A 16591-nucleotide genomic window follows, 5' to 3' on the forward strand; every position below is an offset into this window, starting at 1 on the left:
TGGCCTGTTACTGGAAGCTCCTCTTTGCCAAGCTTTACAGACATAAATTAAGCCAGGAGCGCTTGGCTCAAACATGTCAGGGGCTAAACGAAGATTGAGTGATGAGGTCGAACAGGGGAGACTGAGGACCACATCGACTGGTGGAATTGCAAAACTTTTGTCTGTCATCCCTCCATTGCTGATCCCCCCCTAAACATTTCAAATAAAGGAGGAGGGGCCCTCCAGTTCCCTAGTACATGAGTTGGCACAAGTTAGAGCTCAGGAAGTCCAAGAGACGCCTCTGCCTGCCCTGAGAGTGAAACCTTAAACCAGTGACATAGCCAATACATGTCATATTCTTTCAGTCAAGAACGGTTTATTTTTCAAGGAATTTCAACCTAAAACCTGTTCGTCATAATTACCCTGATTTGTTTGAAAAACCAAGGTAGAAAGGTCTGGTCCAATTGCCAACAAGAGACCACTGTTATGTTTGGTTGTTAAAAAAAATATATGCTTTTTAGTGGGACATAATTTTTCACATTTCCAAAACAACGACAAAATGTCTTGTTCTGCAGTGAGAGCAGTAAATATCTCCCCAGTTGGCATTACTGACTTAAAATTGCAGCAAATCTGTTGCAAAAAGAGGGAATACTGGGGTATGTTGCAAAAGCAGACAAAGTCACATAGAGTCAGTCTGAGTGCCTACGGGTTCTTGGAACAACTCCAGATACTGTTCTCCATCTAAATAACTAAAGCCAACTCAAAAGGCCAGGTAGACAGATCCAACTGCTCCCTGCTTTTTGGCTGGATCTCACGTCAGGTCCTAAGGAGACATTTTTATGCAGAGGAACAACAAGAGAAACTGGACATTCTCCCACAGCCGGGCTGACACAGATTACAGGAAACACATTAAAGCTTGTCTAACTGACGGATTTAAATTGTCTATAAAATCTTTTTGTACTTGTTTTGAATTACAAACACAAGTATATTTTCCTGCCAGTGAACTGCTGACACTTTGTCATACTTTAGATAATAACTGGCTTCCTCTGATACAAATGGTATTTGTGAGAATGCTAATGTCAAAGTTTAATCCCCTGCACTAACTTTCGCAATCATTTCTGGTGGAAGTTAACTTTCAATACCTCATAAGACACTTTTTGTTCAAACTGATCTGAAATGCTGGCCTTACATACTGGCAGGGTGCCAATACAAACACTACTTTTATAACAGCAGTGAAGGAAAGAACGGATAATTTTCAAATCTTCCAGTCCAGGGTATCTACAATACAGTGTCAAAAGCATGAGGCTCTCCTTTACCAATTTTGTCCCCCAACAAAAACAATGGAATAAGAATTAAGTGTTAATGTAACAAGAATAAATAATGTCACAAGAATAAAGTTGCAAGGTTATGGCATTTAAATGGTAATGTGACAAGAATTAAAATCACACGTTTTGAGGTTAATGTTGTGGTATTACAAGTTTAAATTCATAACGTTATGAGATAAAAGTTGTAATTCTATAAGACTTAAGTTGTCCTGGGTGAGATCCCCTTCCCTCATTCTAGAGCCTTGTTGATATATTGATATCCTCCTTTATCATATTTTAGCATTCAGATTAAATGTAGCCAGGAATTAAGACTTTAAACTTCATATTTTCTTTACACTACAACCTTAATCTTGTGACATCACAATTCTTATCTGATTTAATTTTTCCCAAAGAGTGAGACAGTAACACAGACAAGTGGAGGAAATTTCTAGTTTGCATTTTTTAAATAAAGCAAATTTTGAAATTAAAGAACTGGAAATATCAATCAATTTGCCCAATATATTTATAAATGGATAAGTAAAATTTTCCCCAGAACATGTTTCAATTAACATTGACTGTTGTGAACTTAACACATTGTGACAAGTTGCTTATTTACTCTGATTTTCAAAATAGAGAGGATGGTCGAACTGTTGTTTTAACCTCTTCAAACAATGCTGAATGACATGAAAATATGAGTTTGTCATTTTAAACTGAAATACAAACATTTACTATACCATGTGTAACATCAACCAGTTCAAACATTTGGATCGAAAAAAAAGAACAACTTTCCTCTGCCATTCACACTTTCGTAAATCAAGATCAGAACCAAAATTCAACCAGAAAATGTCTAAAAACAATGAATATGAAAATTTACTATTTTGGGCCAATCATTGTTGAAGTCAATGAACAAAATAATCCCTTTGTGCCTTTAAGTTCACATTCCACTATTAACACCAAGTTGGTGAGGCTTGGCGTAGAGTAGGGTGGAGGGGTAGAGGCTCCGCTCTTCTGTTTAAAAAACCCTGAGGTATTAGGGTGGACTAATCTTTAAAAGGTTAATTTATTCATAGAGATTTTGACAGAGATGTATGGCCCGACCAACATCCCAGGCACCTCTTCCCAGAGGGAGACGACTTGTGCAAAGAACAGAGAGGAGGAGAGGGAGGGGGTGGTGGGGTTAGGCAGAAAGATGGAGTGCAGCAGAGAGACAGAGTGGAAAGTCAACATGCTATAAACACAAACACATAATTACCTCATAGGGGCTGACAATGACTCTGGCCTTTAACCCAGTGCACTCAAAGCTCTCCAGTCTGTCCTTTTAGTTTAGGAAATGTATACTCTGTAACTTTTACTGTGCATTTATTGTTACAAGACATACATATGTTTCTGGATGGTTTGGAATTTGAGTTTTGATTCTGGGAGAATCTGAGTGGAGCTGGGTGACAAAATGATATATATATTATTTTCTTTTGAGAGTCTAATTACTTCTTGACTTTATCTCCTGACATATTTTACAATCCCCCAAAAAAATATACGAGAACGGCATCTATCAATCATTGCTAAACGTTATGTAAAACCTTGTTTTTAGCCTTGTATAACTAATAAAAACGAAACTTTTCAGAAAAAAGAGGACTTGAATACAAGACAGCCAAATGATATCTTCAAATCACCACAACAATCAGACATGAGAAACATTTCTACGAGGTGTATTTCTTTTTTAAAGTTTGACCACAGCCCATCTGGAATGACTGGAAAGTCAGATTTTTTTTAACCTATACTGCAGCCAGCCACTAGGGGGAGCAGTTTTTGTGGAGACCTCACTTCGAGCCGAGCAAGCAGATGTCCATTTTTTCACAGTCTATGGTAACACCGAACTGATATGGGATGGTTCTGATTATAAATTTCAATCTAGCAGTGGGGTTAGTACTCTGCAGAGAATGCCAAAAAAAGAATGCAACAAAATGTTTCAGCTCTACAAATCCCTTCCATCAATACAAAAGCACAATAAAGTGAATCAAAGCGAGTGTGTACTGCATACTGCGACCTAAACATGCATCCTTCTGTACTTATCCACGATGGAAGCTTCACTTAATTTTCTCAAGACATGTTACTTGTTGCAACTGCTTTATAAATCTGCTAAAAATCACTGATCTAAGGAACCAGTTGCTTAGTTGCAATTAATTTTTAAGAGAACTACTGACAACTATAAACAATGAAGTCAGAGGGGGCCTCACTACTAGGCTGACAAATGTGTCTCACTTCACACTGTACAGTGGTATTTCATGATAGACTGTTCTGAAAAGACAAATCAACAAGTGGCAGAGGATGCATTGTACAGGTCAAACTGAATGAACTGATTTGAAAAAGAAAACAAGGATTGGTTTACAGTAGGAACAATTTGTACTGATATGATCATTGCCCACCATAGCTTAAAAGTTAAGTCTAAATGGGTACACATTATATAAAGTACACAGCTACCATATTATAGCTACTAATTAGTTATTTCAGTTACAATTTACAGTTTTTAGCAGACTTATATTCAAATACAGGTGCACACAAATTTCTGACTATCCTATTTTGGACACTTAGAAAAAAAAAAAAAGCAATAAGGCCACAGCCAATCGACTCTGAAGCTGTCAAAGACCTAGACTTAAGAATTAATAAGAGTTAAGGCCAACAGAATTTTCCGAGAATATCAGCATATTATCTCTGTTAATCAAACGAACAAGTAGATGACTGTAGAGTATTTGGTCTTATGGGATAAATTGTAAAGGTCTCCTGTCTTGGGGAAAAATCTAGATACCATTGAGGAACCGAGTGTAGTGCCAGAAGTGTAACACTGATGTTGTGTTTGAAATGTTAATACTCAGTTTGTTGAAGATGGCAGCTTGGTCAGCAGCATTATGCTTCAAAACGGTCAGGATCCTGGAACTCATCTCAGTGTTTTGCAAAGTTTTGTATGAGCAAGGACACAATTGGGGATGATCAATATGCAATAACCACCAAAATTTAGCCAATAACTTAAAACTGTGGGGTGCTGGTGGTGGGGTGCAATTTTGTTCCATGAATAATGTATGCTTTGCTGGAAGAAAAAAAAATACAGACTGACTGTAGTTCATAGCCAGAGCTGGTTTTCTGGATGAACTCACTGTGCTTTTGTTGACCCATGTATTGCGCCAAGTGGATTTTCTCACCAAAACATTCAGTCACATGAGGAGAAGAAATGACCCTACAGGGGTACCTTAATTTAATAATATACAGAGTTGAGCCACTACTTAAGTTGTCATGGCTCAGGGTTTAGTCGTACTGAAATAACATATAAATGAGCTACTTAAAACAGAATTATTCTGAACACACACCTTCTTATAACTGTAGTTTGTTTCACTCAGGGTCTTTAAGTCAAGGAAAAATTTCACTCTTTTCCTCTTTCCTCAGTTAGGCTAACTCGCATTTATTGCACTGTTGTCTTATTCCTTCTGCATAGGTGCACACAACCAACCCTATGTGGGATCCCAAAAACTACTGCATGTTTTTTTCCATTTTTGCTGTGAAAGTTGCAAACACAGTCATTTATATTAGAGAAATCCTGCTGTATATGTTTTTTGCCGAGTGTTCAGGGATGTTTCCAGAAAAGAAAAAACGATCAGACATAATTTTAAAATCTAGAGAGAGAAAAATATACATTTGTGTATACACTGTGGAACAGGCTGCCACAAGACATCCGCACCACCACAGACTTTGGTCTTTTTAAAATTAAACTGAAAACTCACTTTTCTAAAATGGCTTTTAACCCTGGCTAAGGCTTTTAGGTCTTATGCTCATGTAAGTTTTATCTTATTTATCTCTTGGCTTCTATGCACCCTGCTGCTGCGTCACACCTCCCATTGCATTTTTGTGTACCTTTTTCTTTTATGTATTGCTCTTACAGTATTGTTTTATGTTGCTTTTATCTATAGTGTTCTTACTTATTCTCTGTTGTAAAGCACTTTGGGGGCCTTTTGGGTTACTGCAGAGGACTTTAGAAATAAATATTGATTGATTGATTTATGTGGCTTAATTGAACGGATAGGGAATTACAACATTGTTCAATTAACCAAATAATGGGTAATATTGAAGATTTATTTTAGGGCTCTCAGAAAGGTAAGTATGATCATTTGAAGAGAAGCCCAAGAACCAAGTTTTGAAAACCTTTTAAGAATTAAGAAAATCTCTCTTTATTTGACAGCAAAGGAAAAAGAAGCTGTCAGTAACATATTACAAGTAGCATTTCCATTTAATACCCATGGTTAAATATCTGAGCCTCTTAGTGAAGCATCACTCAGTCAGGCATAGAGGGAGTTTATGACCTTTGAAAAATGATATATACCTGACTACAGGAGTCAGCTTTTAAAGTAGACAGGATCAGACTGCAGGCTTGAAAGTGAATGCACATAAACCCTCCAGTTTGGGTTAAATGATGCTGAAAGCATAACAGAGATTTCTGACTGTCAGTCTCTTACCGTCAGGAGTTCCCTCTAAAACATTAAGAGACTGTGAAAATAAACACTACATTTTAAACAATCAGCTCTTTTGCTTGGCTGTACCAGCAAAAACCCAAACACAGGAGGGGCTGATTTGGCATTTAATTTAAAAGGCAGGCACTCCATACAGGCCAGACAGGGAAATGAAGTGATGCCTTGTATGACTCTGTTTACAACATCTGTAGGGGGTTCAGGCTCATCAGCTTAATTTAGGCTGCTCATATGTTGTGATTTAAATGGTGGTTTTTCTTATTTTCTGTTTTATATTTGTTCAAATTATTTCAAATTTCAGAACCATGACTGTTTTATGTCTCAGACATTTTGGAATAAATCTGACCCAACGCTTTCCCAGGCAAGATGTGTCAAAGGAAACACCTGATGTGTTTCTAAGTATACCCCATCACTTTGGGACAAATATTCATTTTTACTGTACAGGACTTTTCCTCCAAGTGGTTATGCATCACAGCACATGCTCACAATTCTGGCTTTCCTGTTCTCCTCTTGGATCATCCTATATTATGAACAGCTGAATTTTTCCAACTGCCTTTAAATATTAAAGGTTTTAGACAGTCATCATGACTGATTTCTTTCACATATTTGATGACTGACCTTTTTAATTAGATTTTAAACTTTGCTAACATGTTATGAAATTACACAAATAGAGTACATGGCACATACTGTGTTTGTAAGACAGTCAGTAGGGCGGCTGGGAAACCACTGAGAGACAGGGTATGCACATCTGTCGACAGCCTGTCAATACTGATGCTGCAATGCCATGATCTAAAGAGGGCCAACTCCAAGTCATCTCACAAACACACTAGTGTGGGACTTTTCCTGTGTGGAGAAGTTACAAGTCACAGTGATCGTTAGAAAGACAAGCGTCAAGGCTTGAAGCTCCAGGATCTGTGACAAGTTATTGACCAATCCTGTGGCGAGCGTGGAATCCACCATCATGAGCAGCCGTCATTACTGCGATGGAACAGTGGTGTCTGCCACCACCTGCTGGCTGTGACAGTGGCAGTGATGTTTGTAATAATAGTGTTACAGAACCACAACAGTACAATAATGGGCTTAAACTTCCATTATATTTCTTGAGAGGAGAGATCTGTGTTTTACGCTGATGAAAACAGTTTCTTACATTAATTTTGTAGGATTGGTGGACACTGAAGCAGGACTGTCTGACATAAAAAGGTCAGAAGAGCAGAAGACAGCTGAACAGGGGAGTGACATAGCAGGTACGCCAAACGATAGTGTGGAGTGAGTGCTCATGGGAAGTGGAGTCTTTCTTGCTACTGCTTACACTAGCTTTTCCAGAATATTCTCATCCATTTAAAAAATACCATAAAAAAAATAGGTTTTGACTTCATACGAGGCTCTTGTAGCTAACCAACCACCAGTATTCATTAATGCACCAACCTTGAGCCTGTATTATGTTTGAAGAGAGCAAGGCTGGAGCCACATATTTCAGTACAAAATTCCACTTGTATTCAAGACAATAAAGAACCAAACCCTACCTCATCACGAGCTGAAAAAATCCTGTCATTGCAGCCCATCAGATTAAACGTGATTACACATGACAGGATATTGAAAATGACTTTAAAATAATTTATGATTCCTTTTATTTGTTTTGGGTTGGCAAGCTGCTTCCAATTTGCCTTTTGTTGCGTTTCACATAAGGGAGCCAGTAGGTTCATCTTTATATTGTTATTTATATTATTATTTAGTTTTATAGAACCACAATGTACATCCACATGTAGCAAATCAGAGTCAAGCAACAATGTACATTTTCAGCATTTGACCACGCACGAGGGGGGTGTTGGATTACATATTAAAAAAAGAATGTACAAAATGCAAGATGTTAATGTTTTAATTGCTTTTCTTTTTTCTTAGACTATCATATATATATATATATATATATATATATATATATATATATATATATATATATATATATATATATATATATATATATATATAAGAATAAATGTAGATGCAACATCAGAAAGGTAGCTTAGTCTGTTTGTCCCTGATAGACTCGGGTTAAAATAATAATGACATAAATTAATTAATTAATTTAGTGGGCCTCCAATATCACATGCTGGTCATTGTGACACGGATCATGCTTTACAATGACACACAAATGACTCAGACAGCCCTGCCTTTGGCAATGACTTGCAGGAAGAGCAGGAGGTGAGTACACAACCCTAACTTCTCTTTCACCTTTCCTCCTTTCTTTGCCCCGACGTTTTGGACTATGCTTCCCCTCTCACCCTCCCTGTCTCCCCAGCACCCATGCTCTGGGCGCATCTAATTGAAAGCGATCTTGAGGCTGAGAGAGTTCCGTTTCTTCTCTAATCCCTCCACTGGGGGAGTCTCACATGGTCTCAATTACCCCCACCCCGCCCCAGAACACTAGGTCCCCTCTCCTCTACCTCTATCCGTCTCACCGGCTTGCTCCTCTGCCAATGCACTGGCCCGAGCCCTTTTTCAGCAATTTATGTTATTAAGCACACACTGCATAGTTCCTGTCCTTTACAGGGGCCTGGAGATGTTATCTCCCCTGGTGCTGTATACAGTTACCTCCAAAATATTCCATAAATTAGGTTGGGATTGGCAATTCAGAATACAGAGGTGGAGGCTGCTGTGGTCAGGGATTGGCTGGAGATAGGAGAAAGGGGGAGAGGGTGAGGATCAGGGAATCATCAATGTAAGTAATATCACAGGAGGATCCTGTCATGTTTAAACTGGATGGAGAAGCACTGGGAGGTATGTCACTGGCAAAGCAAAGGTGAACAGAGGAGAAGAGAAGGTTACTTTGGGCTTTTGGTAAAGAGGGTAAAGAAAAAAATCCACTTCCTATTTGGACAGAGATTCTTTAAGAGGTGGAGTCGAGTATCTGGTCTGAAAAGAGTTACACTGGGCGTTTTTGGGAGCTTTGGGAGGTTGTGTTCCTTGATACTCACGCATTGCCCTTCAGTAATTAAACAAGGCTGTATTTAGACAAGAGATTTTTCAAGCTGTGAACAGGCCTGTCAATCGTAAACTCAGGGAGAAAGGTCCTGAGCCAAGACATCCATGGCCAATTAAGTTAGGAGGACCCTGTGAGGTCCCTAAACAATGAGCTCTCACAGAATCTACAATAACACTAACATGGCCTCTGACACACAGTTTAAAAACTTCAAAAGAGACCATTAAAAGTCTGAATTGAATCAGTTAAAGACTCATATTAACACCCCTATGATGACAAAGTCCAGGGACATTGTTTTTTGTGACTTAAAGAGCTTGTTTTACAGACAGGCAATAACTTAACAACTTTACACTGGCTATTTGTCACTCATCTGCTAACGAAGATGTGCAAATGACAGATTTTTTACATCATGCGTTGTTGCTCTGTCCAAACAAAACAAAAATCTGATGCGACAACTTGATGAAATAAAAAATACATAGCCATGTTTTAGAGCATTTCCTTCATCTAAGATAAGACAAAAGCATGGTTGATTCAAGAGAAAGTATTGGAGAGAAACAAGAAGCGCAAAGAGTCCTTGTTAATGTTTACATTTGCGAGCATTTGGCTTGGCTAGAGGGGTGTGAGCAGGCATTACAAGAAAGAGGGAAATGGGGGCATTGGGTTTAGGTCAAAGGTTCAGCCTTAACCTTGGGGGCTGCTTGTTCTATATTCCATTACTTGCTTGACTCCATGCTAGCTAATGTGGCACCCTATCTCCTGCAACAGGACTGACCTCTTTAGAAGGCAGCAGTATTTACCAGTATTGTAAGATGGGCATGTAATGATCTAAAGTCAGAGATAGTTGACAAAGATCACAAATTAGGAATTAACTTGTTTTGACTTTCTATTACCACGGTGCTTATTTAAAATTCCATAAGGGAATTGTGTAACATTAGTGGGCTGATATGGAGGTTTTAAAACATTACTTAATAGCAGGACTGAATCTGCACAAACAGTTTTGCACCAAGTAAAAGGGAATAATCGTCAAAAGCAGTTGTTGTACTGCTGCCAAAGTAGAGTAGCTCTTTAAAAGTTCTCCAGTTTTAGATTAATAGAGCCAAAGGAAGAATGTTTTTGAGTTTTTGAGAGGCACAAATTGCCTTGGTTTCTTCCTTAGCTAAAAAAAAAAAGACCAGTATTTACAGATAAGCTTTGAAATAATGTCCTTCCTTGTTTGCTTTATATTGTTCCATAAAAAGCCAACATAAGAGGCAAGCAGGAATCTCCAGCTGAAAAACATGAAGCTGATTCTGCAGTTCACAGAGCATCCACTTGAGGCTAGCTCCAAGAGTACCTCAAACCAATTAAAGACTCATTTAAGTGAGCAGTTTTCACAGCAAAATTAAACAATTCACAGTCTGGTCCAAATAAGTGACTTAAGTCTGATTGGCTTAATTCTCTAACATCACAAACAGAGCGGAATAACCTTGTATCTCAGTGGAACATATAATGAATAGAGGCATAGCTGATCTGGCTAACAGGTGGGGCTAAAATCAACTCCACCTCCCTTTAAACCTTCTTTTTTTAAACCTTTATCTTCCCTTTTTTTGTGAAATAAAATATTTTCTATTCTATTCTATTCTATTCGTTTCTGTTCTATTCTGTTCTATTCTATTCTATTCTTCCTCATGCTACCTTGACCAAAGTTTGGTTGAGTTCAGCATTTCCATTATATCATCTTTGTTGAGTGACCTCACAAAGACTATGTCCAGTCTTTGCATAGGAGAATAAAATGGTCTGGGCAAGTGATGTAGGTCACAGTCCTCTTAATATTAAAAGAATAAAGCTGAAGAACAGTCATGATATTTTAAGAATAAAGTTATTTTAAAACTACAAGAATAAAGTCTTGATGTCACAAGAATGAAGTTGTAATAAAATTGTAGTTTAGTTCGACAGTTGAGCTGTTCTACTTAATTATACTGAACTTTTTTTATTACATCATGAGACAATAAGTATCTCACAATAGTTAAGTCTGGTGCTTGAGTATTTGTGTTGGCTTTTTAAAACCTTTTGTGGGGAGACAGACAGAAGGTTTCAGTCCATGGCTTACTGGCAGTTACATTTTCCTTAATATCTAAGAATTCAAGAGCAGCGCTATTTGCTGAGACATACTTTAGTAACAACCTTCATCATATACTCCTGGTAGATAATCAAAGGTTAGTAAGCTGTGTGTTTCTTTAAACATCTGTGAATTACATTTAAAAGCAACTGACATGTTCCGTTGTACTTCAAATGTGTCAAACTAAATACCGTCTGGTCTTTGTTCTCTTCCATCAAACACCAATCTGCAGCATTTTTGTCAGGGAAAATCTGTTCCTGATTGAAAATTTCTTGTACTTATAAAATGCATGACGTTGGATGTTGAAAACTGTTACACTGGAGTCAAAAAGGATCCCCTGAGCCCCCGATGATAGGGCACCTACTCCTGATGTGGAGCTGCAGAGGCAGCCTGTACTTGTCTGTCCTCCACTCTGGAGCATGTGGTTTTAGTTACAGAAGGTTTTACTGCTCAACAATGTTTCTGCCTTGGAGCTCAGCACACTGCATAAAGACTACTTTGTCCCCTGATGCCCACACGGGAAGAGCCTGCCTCATTGTGCACACATGCACACACACGCACACACACATAAACACAGGGTGATGATGACATCAGCAAGGCCACTGGGCCCACGCTGATAAAGGTACTATTTTCCCCCTAAACGGCAACTTTTTAATAGTGCTTGGCCAAACTGTATGTCCTCTTAAACAGAAAAACACTGAGTCAAAACTAATACTCTTCAATAGTTTATAATTCCACTTTGTTGAAATAAAACTAGGTTGTTTCCCCGCTTACATGTCCATTTTCCACTGCAGTACCAGTGCATGCTATAAAAGCACATGGCACTGCCAAATCCACTGCTCATGACGGATGGAACATGTAATCAAAGCTTAAACGACATGCCACCATGTCATGAATGCAGAAACCAATAAAGATCAGTCACACGGAGGAGTGCATTTAATAAAATAACAATGAAACAAGGAAAAGTGGAATTACACATGTGCTCATGAACACAAATTAAACTTCAATATTAAGTTTTAAATTACTGAGTTGCGACAATGGGATCTCATCAGCTATTAATGTTGCTCGGAAAAGTGTACAAAGCTGATGGGGTGACAAGTGAACATGTTCAATGACACTAACACAGCATCACACCCACAGCTCTTTTCACACACAGTGGTCTTTACAACAAGTAAATGTGACTGTGATCTCATGGCCCCGTTTGAAGGAGGTGATAAGCACACCCAGGAGCACAAAGTGAGAGACTATGGGCCAGTTGGAGCATGTCTGGCATGAAGTCACTGCGGTTGTCACTTGGCACATTTAAATCAGGTTCAGAAGTGGAATGAATTGATGCTAAACACCAGTCATATCCACTGACTGGGGCGCTGAACAGTTTCTACTCTGTGCTTTGTTTAGACTCCATTTCACAGCCGCAAACCCAACAGGGCCAGAGAGCCCTGACGAAGACTTGGGTGGCAGAGAGCTTATAAGACCGACTGCATCTATTCAGTTCTTTACACACCAGCCCAGAGATGTCAGTTCTGACTTTATAGTTAAAGCAATAAATAATATCTGGAGAACTATATACACGAGTACAGGCACTGTGCGAAGAGGTGGCTGCTCCAGATCCAGAGTGTTTGCGGCTGATTTAACTGTAGATGAACTTAAAAGATCCACACACAGGCCAAACGTTCAGACCCAAGGTTCATCGCAGCATCCTTCTCACACCAAAACATTTTGCCCACACCCTGAGGCAACCAGCATGTGTAGCATTCAGCAGACGTCTAACCCTGGACACAGGACCAGGTGGGTGAGGTCTAGGCTAAGCTGGAGAGAGTCATCCAGGAAATCTATCAAGTGCCAAAAGCATAGCAGCACAGGGGAGGGTGAAAGGTTGCATTTGCTTGTTGTTTTGCTGTTGTTGGTTCTCAGTGCATGGACAGGAAATCTCACACCTACTCAGTAAGCAATTATTCAGGTGCAGGTTATTTCATTATGAGACTGCTCAACAGCTGAGATTTTTGTGTTTCTGTACCAATCAATCATTTATCTATTGATCCATATTAAAGAGGTGACTAAGAGGGTTTTAGCGAAAGAAAAAAAAAGTTCTCCTTATTTTTAGAATTTCCTGAAACTGGGGCCTTGTAAAAAAAATGTGTTTGGGACTGCTTATGATCCAGCACTACTCTAAAACAGGAAGCTGTCGCCATCTTGTGGCAGCAAAGTAATTCTTAAGAAAAGTGGAGGGGGTTGGTGTTTTTAATTTCATTTAAGTAAAACTCACCTCAGTCTCAATTTTTTACCTGTCATGCAAAAGTCAGTGACATCCGCCCAACAGAGAACTGTCCATTGTTATAAATAAAATCAGGAGAACCAGGGAATAAATAAAATTTGTGAATAAGATTTTGATACCAATGCCCTTATCAATTCTGCTTATCGATCCGAATCTGTATCGATTCCCTTATCAATTCCTCTCGTGAATTTTCTCTAAAAAAAGGTAGCTTTAGAGGTCTTCTGGGTCAACAAAATCAAACTGAGTTTATCAGTGAACAAATAAGAAATTGTGAAGTGTGAAGGCTCGTCTCGGTTATTTGGCGATCTGTCCTGGGATCATTCAGTGGAAACGCCGTAAAATGCGCGCCGTGTCGAGACAAACCAAATTAACCACTTGGTGGAAACAGGGTTATAGAGGTCCTGGTTGAAGGAGTTGAAGTATATCAGAACCAGGAGCTCAGTATCTTCAGTCAAGCCAGTAGAGCCGGACACAAAGATACAGTTAGTGAATCCTAGCAAACAGAAGGACTTTCACAATGGAAGGAAACGCTCAAGGAACACAGAAGTCTGCCAGAAAAGACCGAAACAAGACCTATAGAACTATTCCCATGTACCCCCAGGCTCACGCACCTCACTTTGAGGCAAGACCTATTGAGCTTGTTTAAGAAGAGTTGGACAAATTTTACTGCTAGAGAAGGGACTTCAATAAGAAGAACAAAATGCAAACAGAGGTCAATTTGACTTCAATGGCAAAAATGGAGAGAGGACTGCAGTGCCTCAAACATCACAGCCTGCAGAGTCACCAGAGTCACTGCCCAAAGGTAAGCCTGAACCCCACCCTGAACCTCAGTCTAGACCTCAGTCTTAGGGAAGACCTATTGAGTTTGATGATGAGGAGGAGGTGAAAAAATATTACGCTGGGAAGAAAAAGAAGAAGAGAAATAACAAAATGCAGGTGGAGGACAACTCGGTATCATCCTCTTGTCTCCTGACGTCAGATTACACTCAGGAGGAAATGAATGCAGAGGGCTGCCGAAAAGGAAAAGAGGACAATGTCTCCAACACCACAGCCTGCTGAGTCACCTCAAAAAAACAATTAGGCGCGCAGGTGCAACCAATGCAAAAAGTTAGTCTGGAGCCCTGTCTCTTTTGGTTTGTAAACACAAGAGGGATAAATAGTTTGTGTGCATGATTTGTGAATTAAGCACAACCAATCTACCACATTTACTCTATTAAATGTGGTTTTATACAGTAGTATACTACATGCGCAGCAGTACCTTTAAAACCATCAACAAACAGGAGCATCTGAGGCACCAGATGTGCTTCACTGTTCTAAATGCTTTACAAACCCCTCATCAATGACCAGAAACAAGTATTTTTCGTTTGTCAACATGAGCTTCCTTTCAAACAGCTTGTACTGCAAATAAATAGAGGAAAAACTCATTTCCCTAAGTTGAATAAAAAAGGCCAGAGTGACTCATCAAAGCTTTGTTGGAATGTTGTTCATCTACACTTTGTCAGTTAAGGTGGTAGTGATGGCGACACCGATGCCACGGCGCATGTGTCGAGCTCATTGAATGAAGCCCCGTGTCAGTGTGCGTATCGCTTTGAGAAAGTCTCGTGACCGATACAGCTGCTGTGTTGCCTGTCTGACTGAGGCACCAAACTGAGTTTACGGATTGCACCTGTCAACGAGATGCATCTTTGCCGAAACAATCACAGATATGTTGAAGCATAATTCTTTCCTTCAAGCCATTGTGATAAAGAGCCTAAAAAAAGCAAGGGTTCCGCTGTGTGGGACCTTTTTGATCTTATATGGGCAAATAAGGTGTTTCTTTTTATTTCATTATTTTTTTATTTTGTTCCTCTTAGTTTCTGCCCGAAGCTGGAGCTCTTTCTCCAAAAAATGGAATTGCCAAGACGCAAAAAGATATGTTTGTTTGATTAAAACTCTATTTTAAAATGAAACCTCCCTGCCTCAAAGATAATTGCACAAGCAACATCATCACTCACGACACTTTAACTTTGATTTACATGTTAAAACTTGTGTTCACATAATTAATTGACTGTATATTTTGAATAGATATTTTACATTTAGATTACTATACAATATAAAATGTAATAATTTAAAAAATATATGTATTCTGGGTCATTGAATCAGTATGCCAGTTGAGTCTCTCAACTCTGCTTCCTGCAATGATGTTTGAGATCCAGCAGGTGTCCATATTGAGCGACACAGTTACACAGTACCGACACAGTATCAGTACAGTTTGGGTGCCGCAACGGTTCATGAGGCCTTATCTACCCATCACTATCAGGTGGTCTTGCACAGCAGCAAGGCTACCTGACTTGATAAATGGCCTATGGCTAAGCTACGACCCCTCCACTGGCTCGGACAAACAATGGACATTCAGTGACAAGCGCTATAGGCGACTTGGAGACACATCACAGCATGTTATTGATGATATTTGGAGACAGAAATATCACATATCATCAAGAAGTCACCAAAAGGGTAAAAGCTACACATAGGAGGGATATACGAATTATTTTACTGTTGAGGTTGATAAAAAGCTTCAGTCACAAAATTTACAGATCCTAGTGCAAACGTGAGAAACCGCATCTCATTGCCATCACCATATCAGTCAACAAGATAGAGGATCAGCATTGGTCACGAGAAAAACACAACGTCCTTTTTACCATCTTCATCAAGTGTGTCTCTGTAAGCTAACAATGATGTACGATCACCAAAGAACAAATACTAGAAAAAAAATACACCAATGAACTCCCAACAAACAAAGTGACATGATGAACAGTGCAGCTAGAAGCTAACGCTAGGCTAACTTTAGCTAACGTTACAGAGAATCTCAAACTGTCCGTCAGACTTGAGCCCAAATGGCGCCGGTTTGAGTGGCTTCTTGTCTGTCTCTGCTACACTTGTTTGTGTTTTTGCTGTTCCTGACTTTGATCGTTCAAGAAAATGAGTCTCAGAGTGCATGTTTATGATCACCAAACTCTCCTAAATCTCCAACATTCTTGCCATTATCCGGTCCTGTTTGGTAATTATGGACATCAAACTTAACCCCCGCTTCTGTCAGGATTCCCGACTCACCTGTACCGGGTTCCGATGCTACCCACACGGCGAAGGCCTCCCCGCCGCCGTGGCAAGCGAGGCGGTTGGATGGTCAAACATAAGGTTGCTTTGATGCTTCCCAGCCATCTCGTGGTTTGCCTCGTCGCTTCTTGGAGGCAGTTGAAGTCTGCCTGATGCCTTTGGTTGGCTTTGGTGACGAGACTCATCAGTCCGCTGGTCCGTGTCACCCGCGGCTTACCGTGCGTTGGGAAAATCTTGGGAACCTCCGCCCACTGCGCCGGTGTCCCTGACTGGAGGAAGCCCACGCGCCAGCTCCAGCTCCCGCCAGAGTTGGACTGGCGAACGGCAAATCGCTGGTTAACAAGACTTTATTCC

Source organism: Halichoeres trimaculatus, unplaced genomic scaffold (genome assembly GCF_033239565.1).
Source record: "Halichoeres trimaculatus isolate MK-OKI-2021-1 unplaced genomic scaffold, fHalTri1.1 fHalTri1_scaffold_11, whole genome shotgun sequence".
Taxonomy (NCBI): domain Eukaryota; kingdom Metazoa; phylum Chordata; class Actinopteri; order Labriformes; family Labridae; genus Halichoeres; species Halichoeres trimaculatus.